The sequence below is a fragment of the Eschrichtius robustus genome, chromosome 1, assembly GCF_028021215.1.
Source record: "Eschrichtius robustus isolate mEscRob2 chromosome 1, mEscRob2.pri, whole genome shotgun sequence".
In the NCBI taxonomy this organism is placed as follows: domain Eukaryota; kingdom Metazoa; phylum Chordata; class Mammalia; order Artiodactyla; family Eschrichtiidae; genus Eschrichtius; species Eschrichtius robustus.
In genome coordinates this window covers 22,231,400-22,246,893 of record NC_090824.1, presented here as the reverse complement: position 1 = coordinate 22,246,893, position 15,494 = coordinate 22,231,400, and the positions used below count along the sequence as shown (strand labels likewise).

General features: G+C 39.3%; 1 protein-coding gene across 6 annotated transcripts in view; it reads right to left on the bottom strand.

The window, feature by feature from the left end:
• The window catches only part of CEP128 (centrosomal protein 128), a 432,903-nt gene extending 421,287 nt beyond the window's left edge, over positions 1-11,616 (bottom strand). For 4 of the 6 annotated variants that reach the window (XM_068557945.1, XM_068558268.1, XM_068558193.1 and 1 more), the window contains exons 1-2: positions 11,491-11,616; positions 9,510-9,664 (exon numbers count right to left, since the gene is read on the bottom strand). The gene's annotated coding sequence lies outside the window, so the exon portion shown is untranslated. Of the gene's footprint in view, positions 1-9,509; positions 9,665-11,490 lie in introns of those variants that run through there. The other 2 variants (XM_068558030.1, XM_068558430.1) reach the window with 2 other exon arrangements.
• Between the last annotated feature and the right edge of the window lie 3,878 nt (positions 11,617-15,494).

Genomic DNA, 15,494 nt, shown 5'->3' with positions numbered 1-15,494 from the left:
AGGTTCCTTAAAAAACTAAAAATAGAACTACCTATGATCAAGCAATCCCATTCCTGGGCATATCCAGAGAATCCGAAAGGATACATGCATCCCAATGTTCACTGGAGCACTATTTACAAAAGCCAAGACATGGAAGCAACCGAAATGTCCATCACCAGAGGAATGGATAAAGAAGATGTGGTACATATATACAATGGAATATTACTCGGCCATAAAAAAGAATGAAATAATGTCATTTTCAGCAATGTGGATGGACCTAGAGATTATCATACTAGGTGAAGTAAATCAGACAGAGAAAGACAAATATATGATATCACTCATATGTGGCATCAAATTTTTTTTAAAAAGATACTAATGACCTTATTTACAAAACAGAAACAGACTTACAGATATCAAAAACAAACTTATGGTTACCAAAGGGGAAACGTGGCAGGGAGGGATAAGTCAGGAGCTTGGGATGAACACACACACACACACACACACACACACACACACACAAACTATATATAAGACAGATAACCACCAAGGACCTACTGTATAGCACAGGGAACTTGACTCAATATTCTGTGATAACCTATATGAGAATCTAAAAAAGAATGAATATATGTATATGTATAACTGGCTCACTTTGCTGTACACTGGAAACTAACACAACATTGTAAATCAACTATACTCCAGTAAAACTAAAATTGAAAAAAAGAATATTTAAGAGTAACTGGGTTTGGGAGAGCTTTTTTAGAGAAAAGTAGTCAGGACAGGGGTCTCTTAGTCAGAGAACTTAATGATGAGAAGGAGCCAGTCACACGGACATCTGGGGGGAACTGAATTCTAGACAGGCGGAAGAGCAAATGCAGAGCATGTGAAGCAGGAAGGAGTTTGGCAGGTTTGAGAAACAGCAAAAGGCAGGAGCACAGAGAGCAAGGAGTAAGGTGGCAGGGGATGAAGTCTGAGAAGCAGGCTAGGGACAGCGCATGGAGAGCTTCAAGGCTGAGAGAAGTGTGGATTTTGTTCCAGTCCTCATGTAAGTTCCATGAAGGGAGGCATTTACTCTACGTATTCACTGTTGACACCACAAGGCCCAGAACTCTAACACAGCTGGCACTCGGAGGAGATCCACTGGACTGAGAGTGAATCAAGAACACCAAACCTCAAGTCATCACCTGCCCACAACCCAAGGCCAGCTCCATGTGGCGGGGACATTTTCCAAGGTGACAGAGTGGTTGAGACCTCACGCCAAATCTTTAGCTTAAGACTGCCTGGGCTACTCAACGGCATCTATTACCACCTATATGAGGACGCATAAGAGGGAGCTAATTATAATGTGTCTTGCCCTGCTCCTGAATAATTAAATGTTTTATTGTGATGTTACAATTTGAACTTATTACCTTTTGTTGGGGAATAAAATTAAACATAATGAGGACTGTTAGTCTCCTCACAAAAAAAGACCCAAGTCAACTGTCCAGTTCAGTAGCTAGTTCTCAGTTAAGTCAGGAGATAATATAAGCCACAGGAACAGAATCAAAGAGGTACAACAGATTTGTGCATTCGTCATTTACTGAATCGTCACTATATCAGAAATGAAAGATGAAAGTAAATAAGTCACAGTCCGTGATGGGAGAGAAAGACTTGTAAAAGTTCTATATACGGTGAACTAAGTCATATGACAAAATGCCCGGGGAGTCAGGTTAGGATCTCTCCACCCATCTGGAAAGATGAGAAGAAGTTTGACGGATGGATGAGACAAAGAAACGAGATTCAGTTAAAAACCATCTGTCTCAGAGGAACTAGAGAAGAGACAAATAAGCAGAGCTCTCCCATCCTTCCACCAGGGCATGGATTTAAAACTGTCTCCAGATATTCCTAAATATCCCCTGGGGCAGGGATGGGGTGGGTGAGTAAAATCATTCCCAGTTGAGACCTTCTGATCTACAGAATTAAATATATAGGCATACTAACATACATATACTAATATTCCAAATACACTAGATGTGATTTTTTATTGTATGTTCCACTTATTCCTGTTGTTGCCATCCATTTCCTCTCTTCCTCTCTCCTCCTTCCTCCCTCCCTCCCTTCCTCTATCTCTCTCACACACACACACCTCCATTCCACGGATGACACCAGGAGGACTCAGCCCCCAGGCTCCATTTTGCTCCCCTTGCTGGAGTTAAGAGGGCAGAGTCGCATGGACCAGGACCCATCAAGCAGGGGGCAGGGGCATTTCCGGAAAAGGCTATGTGGCATACAAAATGACTGTTTACTCAGACGTGGAGATAAAACTAGTAGCTGCTTGAGTATATATCTGCCAGGTGTTAAAAATTAGTGCAGTTTTAAAAGAAAATAAAGTTACTTAACAACTCTTTCCCTGTCTCACAGATATTCTAGACTCTTACACCTACACATACTTCTAAAAGAAATGAGGCAGTTTAAAAAATTAAATTAAAACATGTCAAGATAAAAAACAATAAACAAAAACCCAAGAGAAGAAAAAAAAAAGAAAACAGAGAGAAATGGACGCTAACAAACAGAATGGATTTCTTACTTGTAGTTCAGCCCTAGAATTGTACTCTCTCTATTTGCTGACAGATAAAAAATAAATACAAACTGCACTATTCCCAAAACAGCAGACAATAATGCAGCCCTCTAGGGGTGCAGGCAACCCCTAATAATTGTCCAAACTGTTCCAGATTGGGCAAGAGATCAGCCTGGGCAAAGACAGAGCTAGGATCCCCGAGTTTCTAACACCATTCTGTTTAAATCAGAGGATGAAAAGTGGAGAACTATAGACCAAATCCAGCCAACCAATAGGTATTTTAAAATAACACTCATTGTGTTACCTTAAAACCTTAATTTGAAAACAAAGAGACTTCACATAAAAAATCTAATTTCCAGTTTCTCTTGAAAAATCCAAAGATCTGGCAACACTGGGGATGAATTTTCCCATGGCAACACAGACGTAAATAGTGGCTGCCCTGGAGTTAGTCATGTACCTTCCTCTTGCCCTTTGCCCTTTGCCCTTTGCAGTCCCCACTGGGCCTGCTTCAGCAGTGTGTTACCCAATTAGCAGTTGAGTTTGCAACCCTACTTTGGATAAAGAACCAAGACAAAGGAAGTTTATCAGCCTCATTCTCCAGTTAAAAATGAGCAATTCAACTGTGAAGAATTAATCAAGGTTAAATGCTCGAAAGATAATGCTTTCCTCTACAGACCAGAAGGGAAATTGAGTAATACAGCTTCGATATTAGCCATGCCTATACACTGTAAAACCAGAACAAGATACAATCATTGAGCATAAGGACTTGATTTTCAGCAAACTACTTAGAATGTTTTCGCACTATTGTATATAGAAGAAATTAAATGCAGAACACAGTGTTGTACCTTGCATAATTTGGCTCCAATTCTTCACCCCTCCCAAGATGCACTGCCCTCCTACCATAGGTAGAGTTACCCCCTGTCTCTGAGCTCAGCTATTTGACCTACTTTGGCCAATTGGATTTTCGCTGACATGGCACAAGGAGATGCTTGAAATGGGATTACGCACTGGAACCTACTCCCCCACAACTCTTCCATCACCATGAGGACATGCCCACGCTATCCCACCGGAAGGTGTGGGATACGTGGTTGCCCCAGTGGCTTCCAGCTTGGATCAGCTGGAAGACCTGACAGCTGAGCTCAAACAAACGAGTCTAGCCAAGATAAGCAGACAATTAAAGTGTACTGTTGTATACCGGCAAGGTTTTATTTATTATGCAGTAAAGGCCAGCTGATATATATAGGTTACTAGTAAGTCATTTGATTTGGTTCAGAAGATGGTTAATTTCCTGACATTTCCTCTCGAGCCTGCTCTCCTTGAGAAAACAGGTTGGTTTCAGACTCTTCTAACCGTAGAAGCAAAAAAGGACAGGTTCATATTAGGATGCACAAAATGAGCATTAACAATTGATATAACAAGTGACAGGCCACCAATTTTTGAGAAAGTAATCATAAATATCAGTTGGGGCTATTTATGTGTTCCCTGTAACATTAAGGTTTTCAAAAGAAACATACTATTTCTTAAGTGTATTATAAAGCTTATTTTTCTTCCTATTAGTTTTTCAAGTAGAAACAGAAACTCCTCTTGACTTTCCTAGTGAACAAAACAACATTAAAAATTTTAAGAAAGGGAAATATTTCTTATTGCTATTTATACCTTAAATTTGCATATTGCTTTATAGCTTACAAAGAATTTTCATTAGCATTTTCCCTTTTGATCTCCACTTGAATCCTATAAAGTTGGTATAATTACAACGCTTTACTTTTGTTGCTAAAGGAAAACAAAGTTTTGAGTAAAATACTTATCCATGATCGCTTTGATAAAAAGTTACAATAACAGAACTGGAACCTAGATCTTGTGTCTCTAAGCCAGTGCCTTTTCCACAGCATTCTTAGATGCAAAAGAACTGTGTAAATTCCAAATACATTGCCCAATCACTGAAATGTCTGGGAGTTTTTTTGTCCTTCCCTACCGTATTTCTTACGATCCATTCACCACACCATACACACACAACCAGTGCATTTAAAATAGGCCAAACTATTCCATATGTACCCATTTACTAAGAACTAAAGGTTTATATAATGAATACAGTATACGATAATAAAGTATTAACTATGTAAATCTGCTATACATCCAATTTTCTACAGCTATTTTAAGATGAGTTTTAAATAATCCTGTCTCGTATTAGGAATATTTACAACCTCTTTCAAGCCGAAAAGCATTCCTTTTTTTTTTTTTTTCCAGAAATCATATCCTAAAGCCTTAAACTTAAAAAAATAAGTATTATTAATATTTTTGCTCCACTCTTTCTCAATCCCCATATTTCTTTCTTCCCCCACTCTTCTTTTACTTTATATCTTTAGATCTCCCTTTAACTCTTCTATAATAATGAACTGGAATACGTTTTTACTGTACTTAGAAATATGCTTACTCAAGAGTTTGGTATTTTTTATTCTTAATTTTTAAAGTGGGTAAAAAGAATGACATGTATATTCTTTCCAAGATATAATAAAAACTTCTAATTTTTTTAAAAAGGTGATTGTAATTCTTTGTACCATGAACTGTTTCCTTTAATATTTTTAAATGTATACATAAAAATTTTAAAGATATAGAATTAAAAAAGAATCCAACTATAATAAAATACAGCTCAATATCATATAAAACCAGTTACATTGAAACAATTACTGCAAGTACATGGATGTAAACTCCAGTTAAGAACCTCAATTTCGGGCTTCCCTGGTGGCACAGTGGTTGAGAGTCTGCCTGCGAATGCAAGGGACACGGGTTCAGGCCCTGGTCTGGGAGGATTCCACATGCCGTGGAGCGACTGGGCCCGTGAGCCACAAGTACTGAGCCTGCGCGTCTGGAGCCTGTGCTCCACAACAAGAGAGGCCGCGACAGTGAGAGGCCCGCGCACCGCGATGAAGAGTGGCTCCCACTTGCCGCAACTGGAGAGAGCCCTCCTGCAGAAACGAAGACCCAACACAGCCATAAATAAATAAAATAAATAAATAAAATTAAAAAAAGAACCTCAATTTCTAAAACTTTCAAAAAACAAAAGTTGAAATAATAATGCTGAATAGCTAATGCTCTAACATCACAGCTTGCTATATGAAAATAACCCTACAAAGTAAGTACCACTGTCATCATGATATGTAGATAAGAGGCTTAAAGAAGCTAGGTAAGGTACCCAAGGTTACACAGCTTCCAACAGCAGGGCTGGGTCGTGAGTCTTTCTTAAAGGCCCAGATTCCTAACTATGTATGTATCCCTTCTCATTACCACCAGCACCATTCATAATTCAGGACTTTTCTTAACTCATTACTAGCCACTATATAATGGTTTCTCTGAGTCTTTTTCTATCCATTCCAACCTTCACTGACACTCCACTGCCCATGTGATTGAGTCTAGGTTCTTGAATCAGAAATTCAAGACCCTAATCAAGCCACTCTTCTCTTAATGAAAGAACCATAGAAAATATAAGGCCTACATTTAGCTATTACACCAGCTATTCTCCTACCACTTCCATCCCTCACTAATGTCATTAGGTTTGACTGAAATGCCGTCTGCTGTCGACCATTGCCACCTATATAAATTCCACCCATCTTTCCAGGTAAAGGTCAAATAATACGATCTCAGCGAAGCCTTCCATCTCCAGCCAGAAGTGATCTTTTCTCTGTCTGCATACTTATAGTTCCATACTTATAGCAAGACAATAATTAAACATGTCCATAATATGTAATTATTCCTGCCACAGAATTTTTTTCAATTTCTCAAATATGTTATGCTCATCTCACCATTATACCTATGCTGAATTCACCACCTAGAACATTCTTTTCACTCCTTTTCCTTTGGCTCTTACTTGTCCTTCAAATCTCAGTTCAGAGGAAACTTCCCCTAGAAAGCCTTCCTTCACTGCCCCCACCTTAACCCTGGGCCAAGAGCCCACCTTGGACACCAACTCCTCACAGCCCAGACATAGCTAACTGGCTGTTTACTTGTCTGTCTCCCTTCTAGTCTCTAAATCTCATCATAGACTCCATTTACTTTGTTCATGGTTGTATTTCAACACCGAGCATAGCGCCTGGTGTGTAGCTGGAATATTTTTTAATGAATTTACAATTAAATTCTCCTTATTACACTGTCTGATTAATCCAGAGACAAATTTCAAAGTACAGGACTTTGCAATTGGTGATTCTAATTAAATAATTGTTGGATGAAATAATTTTTGCAGTAAATAGCCTAGATTAATTATCTTAAGTCCTCAGACAATATGGATTGAACTGCAAAATAGTATAAATATGAATACTTGATATGTCTTGAGTAAACAAGGATAATCATTTCAAATTCATTTGAATGTGTTAAAACTTATAACTGAATCAAACCTAGGTTTGCTTGAATTATTGCAAATCACTTTCTCATTGTTACTTGCAGCTACCTACATTCCTCAATTATTATTTATTGGTACTCTAAAGCTCTACACACTCCAAATTACCTAGGCTCTTTACTATCTGTGTCCATTCTCAGTACTGTTTTAATGTACCAACTGCCACTCATAAGCTAACCCATTTTTGCCATTTTAAAGCCTTCACTCTCCCACCATCGAGCTTTTTCCTTCTTCCTACAATCTATAAAATTATCTTTTCTTTTTTTATTTTTTTAACTTTTTTTTGAATAAATTTATTTATTTATTTTCGGCTGCATTGGGTCTTCGTTGCTGCGCGCGGGCTTTCTCTAGTTGTGGTGAGTGGGGGCTACTCTTCCTTGCGGTGCGTGGCCTTCTCATTGCAGTGGTGGAGCACGGGCTCTAGGCGCGTGGGCTTCAGTATTTGCAGCACGTGGGCTCAGTCGTTTTGGCTTGCGGGCTCTAGAACACAGGCTCAGTAGTTGTGGCGCACGGACTTAGTTGCTCCGCGGCATGTGGGATCTCCCCACACCAGGACTCAAACCTGTGTTCCCTGCATTGGCAGGCCAATTCTTAACCACTGCACCACCAGGGAAGTCCCTCTTTTTTTAAAATAATCAGAGTTCACTTCTTCCAAGAAGTCTGTCTTCACTAAAAGCCTAGTTCAGGCTTAGCCTTAATTCACCTATTCATTCATCTATGAGCTCATTCAGTCATGAGTACCTGTTTCATGGCAAACACTGCGCATAAAGTAGATTTTAAATGTTCATCAGCTAAATGGATTCATGTAACCACAAATACTCCCATCTCCCAAACAATCCAAGTACTAGTATAGTACAGATATACATCAAGGGTTATATGAATTTCAGGGAGGTGCTAATATCTGATAAAGACCTGATAAGCCTCTTAGGATCATTCATAATTATTAATAAGACACCAGAAACAAGGTTAAAGAACTAAAGTAAAAACTCAGAAAAATATTTAGATTATATGAAAACCAAAGAATTCATCATCTCTTTAAAAAAATAGAAAAAAGAATATTCCAGTAGTAAAAGGTGCACAGGATAAACAGGCAATTCACAGAATACGTGTAATATATTCTATTTCGCTAATTAAAGAATTGCAAATTAAAATAATGATATTCTTTTTTATCTGTTTTGTACCTGTGAAAAAAAGTTCTCACCACCAAGGGCACACCTTGCTGTAAGAATATTAACTAGGATAGCTTTTCTAGAGAACAATCTGGCAAGTAAAAATAAGTAACATGCACATGTTTTGACCCAGAGATTCTACTTCTATAACTATTTCCCTATGAAAATAAAAGGAGATGTATGTATAAAATGTATGTATACTCTTAGATGTAGATGTAGGTAAAAGAGCTTCATTGCAGAATTATTTATAGTAGTAAAAAAAAAAAAACCACAAATCCACTGATAAGGGATACATTAAATGTATCTAGTCATTTGCGATACTATGTAGCAGTTAAAAGAGACAAGGTAAAATTTTATACGTACATTATTACAAGAAAGAAACACACTATAGAATAGTATGAATATATTGAAACATTTCATATTAGAATCAACCCAGTGACATTATTACATGGACTACAGTGAATCTCCTCTAGGTTATTTTTATATTATTCCCAAATGTGTCAAGACTGCAGTTGCAAATTTCTGGACTAAATTATCCTAACAGGCCCCTCCAGCTCTAATATTCTTTAATTCTAAGAACCTTTTACACATTTATCTTAGACAAAGTGTTATTACAAGACCCCAATCGGTCTTCCCTACATGTTTCAGTGCCCTTTATCTAAATGCAATGTGAAAATGCTAAAGTGTCCAGAATTTTAAATCTATGATGCAAAACCTGAGTTAACACTATCCTCTTGATTATCAATGACAATTTATGTTGCATACATACACTTATAGAAATCACAGATACAGTTACCTCTTACCTCAATAATAACATAAAGACCATTATATTGATATCTTGGGAAAAAAACTAAGAAAGATAATAGAACCCTTTGAACATTTAAAGAGATGAATAACAAGAAATGTGGCTTACATGGTACACAATATAAAAATACTAACCGCAAATCAAACCCTATTAGAGGGCAATCAGAGACCACAGTGTGGCCTCTGTGTAGTGGGCAGGACTGGGATTTAGAGTCAGAAGACGTGGCGATGAAGACCACTCTTTTGGCTTCAGAATCCAAGCAAATCAAATAACCTATCTGAGCCTCAACTGCCTCATTTCTAAAATGAACAGAAGGATAATAAATGTATTATATACAACATGTAAAAGGTGCCTAATACAGGGCCTGAAACAAAATAGGTTCTCAAATACTTGCCTAATAGAAGCAGGTGCATTATTATTGCTTTTATTAAGGTATCTAGTTTGTTCCCCTGAATTTTTGTAATACTGCATGTACAACCATCCTATTTAATTTTGATACTGCATGTTAGAAAGGGGTTTCTTGCTCCTTAAAAGCCTATTTGTTGCCATATTCTTTTCCACTATAAATATGCAAAAATATGTTATCTCAGAAACTCAGGGAGGAAGCATACTTACAAAGCACACCCCCAAAGCTCTGTGTTGCTGTCCTCTGAGCTCAGTGCTCTTCTTAGGCACGTATGTCTGCCTCCTATCATTTCTTGATGAGGTTCAGGGCAAAAGGCCTAGTCAAATGGATGATCTTGGTTGCCCCTACACTTTCCCCAAACCACCTACAGATAAATGAAACAAGGAGTAAAACACACCTACAACCTTAATTTTTTTTAAACAATTAAAGATACAAATAAGCTCACCCTATGTACAGTTTGTGTACATAGCAGAGAATATATCACATCAAGTCAGAGAACAGAGAAAATGTTCCTTGGATCATGCAAAAGCCCCACTGAAGCCACAGGAATTCTTCACACCCAAGTGCCCAGCCAGCATACTCCTCACTGGTGACTTCCGCCCATACCTGGTCATGCCTTGGGCGGGCTAGAGCATGTTGCAGTGTGAACTGTAGCCCAAGTCTAGCCAAAGGTACTATCCCTAAGCGTGTCTCTCAGTGGGTAAACTAACTAAGGCAGGTAATGAAATTAACATGTTACTTCTGAATTTAATGGCCCGACTGTATTTCCAAGCCAGTAAATAAACTACACGCTAGCACTCCTAAAGGAAATATTTTATAAACTGCCCAGCTCTTCCTACATTTAGTATTGCAATTAAATAAGTAAAAGTAAAATGCCTTTGGTTTTAAGAGCTGTGGACAGAAATATTCTCAGTTCTTTGTGACGCCTTTCAAAGCAGTCTGTAAGAATCCACTGAAAATTATCCACAGAACTGCTGGTTGTCCACAGAAAAAGTAGATCTGGGAATACATCTATCAACCACTCCAAGAAAAAAGGTATTCTCTTAATCAAAATAGACAGTCAAGAGACAGTTCAAGTTGACCCAGAGGTCATGCAATGGCAGAGAGGACACAGGTATGATGCATGCTTAACTCTTTTAACAAAGCAGCTACTACCTTCATTCTATGAGTCACAGACACCCCCAAATTTCTCTGTGCCAACATGAAACTACCAAAATTTTAATCTTCTATCTGTGCTGTCCAATACGTCACTAGCCATATGTGGCTAATGTGCTATAAATGTAAACTAGATGCAATACTTAGTAACATTTTTTAAAGTTTTTTAGGATGTAAAATATCTCAAGTTTCATACTGACTACAGGTGGAAATGAAAACATTTTGGATCTACTGTGCCAAACCAATTACTTAAAGAAATTTCACCAGCTCCTTTTTACTTGTTTAGTGTGAGTACTAGAAAATTTCACCTTGCAGTGTGGCTCACACTATGTTTCTATTAGCACAGCTCTGTATAGTTAATAAAAATAACTAACAAACACTGAGCACTCCCAATGGCCCAGGCCCTGTGTTAGATAACTCTGCGTAATACTTGGCACAAGGCTACAAAGCGGTTTTACAAGATGTCCGCGGAAGTGACTGAGCTCCATCAAACCGACAAAGGATGCAGCTGAAATTCAATGTCAGGTGTTCCTACGAAATAACTCAAATAAGGGGCTGTTAAACAGCTGACACTGGGGCAACTCCCATGTTGGCATAGGAAAGACAAGTCATTGATACAGCGTTCCCAAGGGTAGCAAATTTTTGTGACTCTAAAACATGTACAAAACGTCCAATTATATCCCAGGCCAGGCAAGTACACGCCAGAATGAGGCCAAACTCCTTGACAGCTCAAGCTTCACAGCTGCTAGTGGCAGGACAAGCTGCTCTCAAAAAGAGAACAACGAAGTTCAAACTCCCTGCATAACTTGACCAGGACCTGACTGTGGACACCCACGCCGAGGGAGGGGGGCGTCGGGGTGCCAGGCACGCCGTCTCCCCCAACTTTAGCACATACACCACCCATCCACGGCCCTACCCCAGATCTCCGGGCGGCTTTGGCGTCCCCACCCCCGGGACGAGGGGAAGCGGGACCTAAAACGTCTACGATAGGATAGGGAAGTGGTAAAGAGCAAGGGGACGGTTGGGCGCAGGTACCTGAGACAGAAGAGGACCCCAGGTCCTTAATGCCGGATCATTGCCGAGGCCCCACCCGGCTCCCGCGGCCACCAGTGACCCAGAAGCTGTAACTGACTGGACGCAGCGACGCAACCGACTCTGCTCTCTCCAGACTCGCAGCTATGGCAACTTGAACTAGCCGCCCAGCCGCAGCAAGTGTACAGTGCCCCGCAGCTACCACTTGGCCCTCTGGGGGTTGTAGTCCGTCTCATGCTCAAAAGCAAGGAGTTACCAGGGGAGATCGGCCCCAAAAGAAACTGCATTTCCCAGGATGCCATACGACTGGCCTTGGGGTGACTTTTCCGGAAGAAGCCGAATTAGCTGGCACCTGAGTCCCTCGGCCGCGCCCTCTTGCCCTGTTCTTTTTTTTTTTTAAAGGGCCAGTAACTCCTATAAGCGACAAACACCAGATAATGAGTTAAGAGAGCTGCTTTAGCCCTGACTCCAGCATAATCAGAAGTGTCTAAAATATTTACTTTGTAAAAAATAACAAAAAAATCAAAGTAGCTGCAATACTAACACAAACTATGTTTCTTTTACTCCTTGGGGAACAGGGAAGCATAATTTTCAGCACTGAAATGTAAAAATCCCCTTAATACCAGGGCCCAATGTCTTTTCATTTCTTTTTCTTTTTTTTTTTTTTTATAAATTTATTTATTTATTTATTTATTTATTTTTGGCTGTGTTGGGTCTTCGTTTCTGTGCGAGGGCTTTCTCTAGTTGTGGCAAGCGAGGGCCACTCTTCATCGCGGTGCGTGGGCCTCTCACTATCGTGGCCTCTCTTGTTGTGGAGCACAGGCTCCAGACGCGCAGGCTCAGTAGTTGTGGCTCACGGGCCTAGTTGCTCTGCGGCATGTGGGATCTTCCCAGACCAGGGCTCGAACCCGTGTCCCCTGCACCGGCAGGCAGATTCTCAACCACTGCGCCATCAGGGAAGCCCCTCTTTTTCTTTTTTAATTTAATTTAATTAATTTATTTTTATACAGCTGGTTCTTATCAGTTATCTATTCTATACATATTAGTGTATATAGGTCAATCCCAATGTCTTTTTCTAAAGGCTCACAAATTCTTAGAACTGGAAGGGAACAGGGAAGATTATCTAATTAAACCTTTTAGGCCTGGAAAGAGTAAGTGACTCGCCTAAAACCACACAGTTCATTAATGGCAAACCCAAGGTATATGAGGCTGTCACTTCATGGCTGCTGCTACCTCAGTCGTTCTAGAACATGAGAGAGACATATTCCACTCAGAGAAGTCGGTTTCAGTCATGAAAAGGTGATGATAAAAACCTCGACAAAAAATTGAACTCTGGAAAAGCTACGAAGACGGGAAAGTCAAATTAGTCACCTGGAGCTTTGTTCCCTTCTGCTCTGCCAAAAAGACCATTGATTCTTTCCTCCTCAAGGCTAAGGTCAAATTTTACTTTATCTGTGAAAGCTTTCCTGGCTACCTCAAGAAGAGCCAGATCACATTTTTTAACTATGCAGTTTCCTTATTCTAATAATTCTGTACCATAATTATCCATTTCCCAGTTGGTCTCTTCCACTAAATTCTAAGTCCCTCCTGTGTTTACAGGATCTTAACCTATTAAAATTGTTATTTCTCTTCTCAGCCTTTCCTCACTTCACACTCTTCCTTCATATTTCTCTCTCTCTCTCTCTCTCTCTCTCTCTCTTTCTCTTCCTGTCTCTCTCTCTCCCCCACTCCTGCCCAGGCATGCATGCACACAAAATCATAAATAATATATGTTAGAATTATTCAAATATTTTCTCTGGACAACACTGAGGTAAAGTTTATTTTATATTCAGCTTCAAAATAAAATAATTCTTCTAAAGATCTACCTATGTACTTGCATCTATCTTCAAGCTATTTGCTCAAAGTTGTGTTCAAGAATGTGCTCCACCTGATACTGAAATTAAGGTGATTCAGAACAGCCTTAAACTTGCTCCATATGCATGTGGAAGCATCATAATTACCCCGTTTATATGTATATATGTTTATATGTTCACATATATTTGATTTTTCAAAACAAATATATCATTCATTTAATTCAGCAAATGTATGCTGAATCTTTCTATGATCCAGACATTGTATTAGACACTGAAGATGCAGTAAAAATGAGGAGGTAAACAACATAGTCTCTGCCTTCATGTTAGAGTCAAGTGAGGGGAAATAGATTATTAAACAAATTATTACAAACCCAGGTGAGAGTACCACATAGGCTTCTATAGATAGACATAAAAAAACTTCCTGAGGAATTGATATCTGATTAACTGCAGGAAGAATGACTACCAAAAAAAGCTAATGTAATCTTGGGATGCATTAATAAAAGCTGATTTTTCTACAACCTCTTCCCTGGTTCAACCACGTTTAGAAAATCGGATTAAATTCTGGGGACCCCATTTTTAAAGTGATATTAACAAAAAAAAAGCAAAATCAGAGGATACAACTGGGACTGATGGATAGAGAATCAGATTTGAGTTCACTATGACAAAGAAATTTTAAAATACATTATTAAATTTATAGCAGCTTTTGTCATATGGTGTGCTCTCAATACACAGATGATATCCAGAAAAAATACAGTGAAGTCAGATCATAGACTCTTTCTCCTTCTTAACAAAAGAGATAAAATAATAAAGCCAATTTAAAAAAAAAAAGATTTTACACAAAATGTGCCTGTAACTACCAAATGACCTTAATTGCTTTTAACTGATATGGCGGGCACACATTATCCAACCCCAAAACCATAGTCAAGATGAATCACCTGAATTTAGAGGTGGAAAAACCCACAAGGATTACCACCTGCAGTGCATAGTCTTTTTTCACAAACAATGTTAATAGAGTCACAGACAGGTTACATGATGTATTTGGTTTGCTAGGACTGTCATAATAAAATACCACTGAATGGGTGGCTTAAACAACAGAAATCGATTTCTCACAGTTCTGGAACCTGCAAGTCCAAGATCAAGACGTCAACAGGTTCAGGTCCTCCTGAGGCCTCTTTCCTTGGCCTGAGATGGTTTTTCTCTCTGTGTGTCCTCATGTGGCCATCTCCCTGTGTGGGCAGTTGCCTGGAGTCTCTCTTCTTATAAAGACACCAGTCACCTTGGATTAGGGCCCCACCCTCATGACCTCATTAAACCTTAATTACCTCCTTAAAGGCCCTGTCTTCAAATATTGTAACATTGTGGGTTAGAGCTTCAACATATGGGATGGGGGAGCACAGTTCAGTGCATAACACATGATTTCCCCAAAATAGTACCTATTCAGGATTAGTGTCATCAGTGATCCTCCCACCACACAATACCTTGATAAAATTAGATGTGGTGGATATTTTTTACCTCACCCACATTTCCCCTTTACTGGGAATGCTCCTACCCATAGCATTGGGCTCCTGAAGCTTTGTTTATATTATGCAAAGCCCCTATCTCTCTGACCATGGGTGGTTGGACAGGGGACAGATACTTGAAATAATTTGGGCCAATTATGCTCTTTATCCTTTAAAACTGGGACTCAAGCATTTAATTCGTTATGTGAATAGTCTTGATGTACAGGTACAAGCTGAAGTTGTCATAGGGAGGTGACCATTTTCAACTGTGTTCAAGGAGAAACAAAAATCTAATCCACAGAGAAAGAGAGAGAGAAACAAATGGGTAAAGCAGCAGGAGTAAACTGTGCAGCCCCAGAGGAAATAAGCCTAAGAGAAGAGGGCCTTGCTTCCTGACGACTTCCAAGTTCCTGGCTCCAATCCCACTTGTACTATTAAAAGTGTTATTCCCACTTGTATATCCTGTACTTGTGACCCAGGATACACTAGAAGCAGCTGGAGGTGGTTAAATGCACAGATTTCGGAGCCAGACCACTCAGGTTCAAATTTTAGCTATTATACCTATCAACTGTGCGACCTCAAGCACATACTTAATCACTCTGTGCTTTCAATTCTTCCTCTGCAAAATGTGGAAGCTAAGAATAGTACATAATGT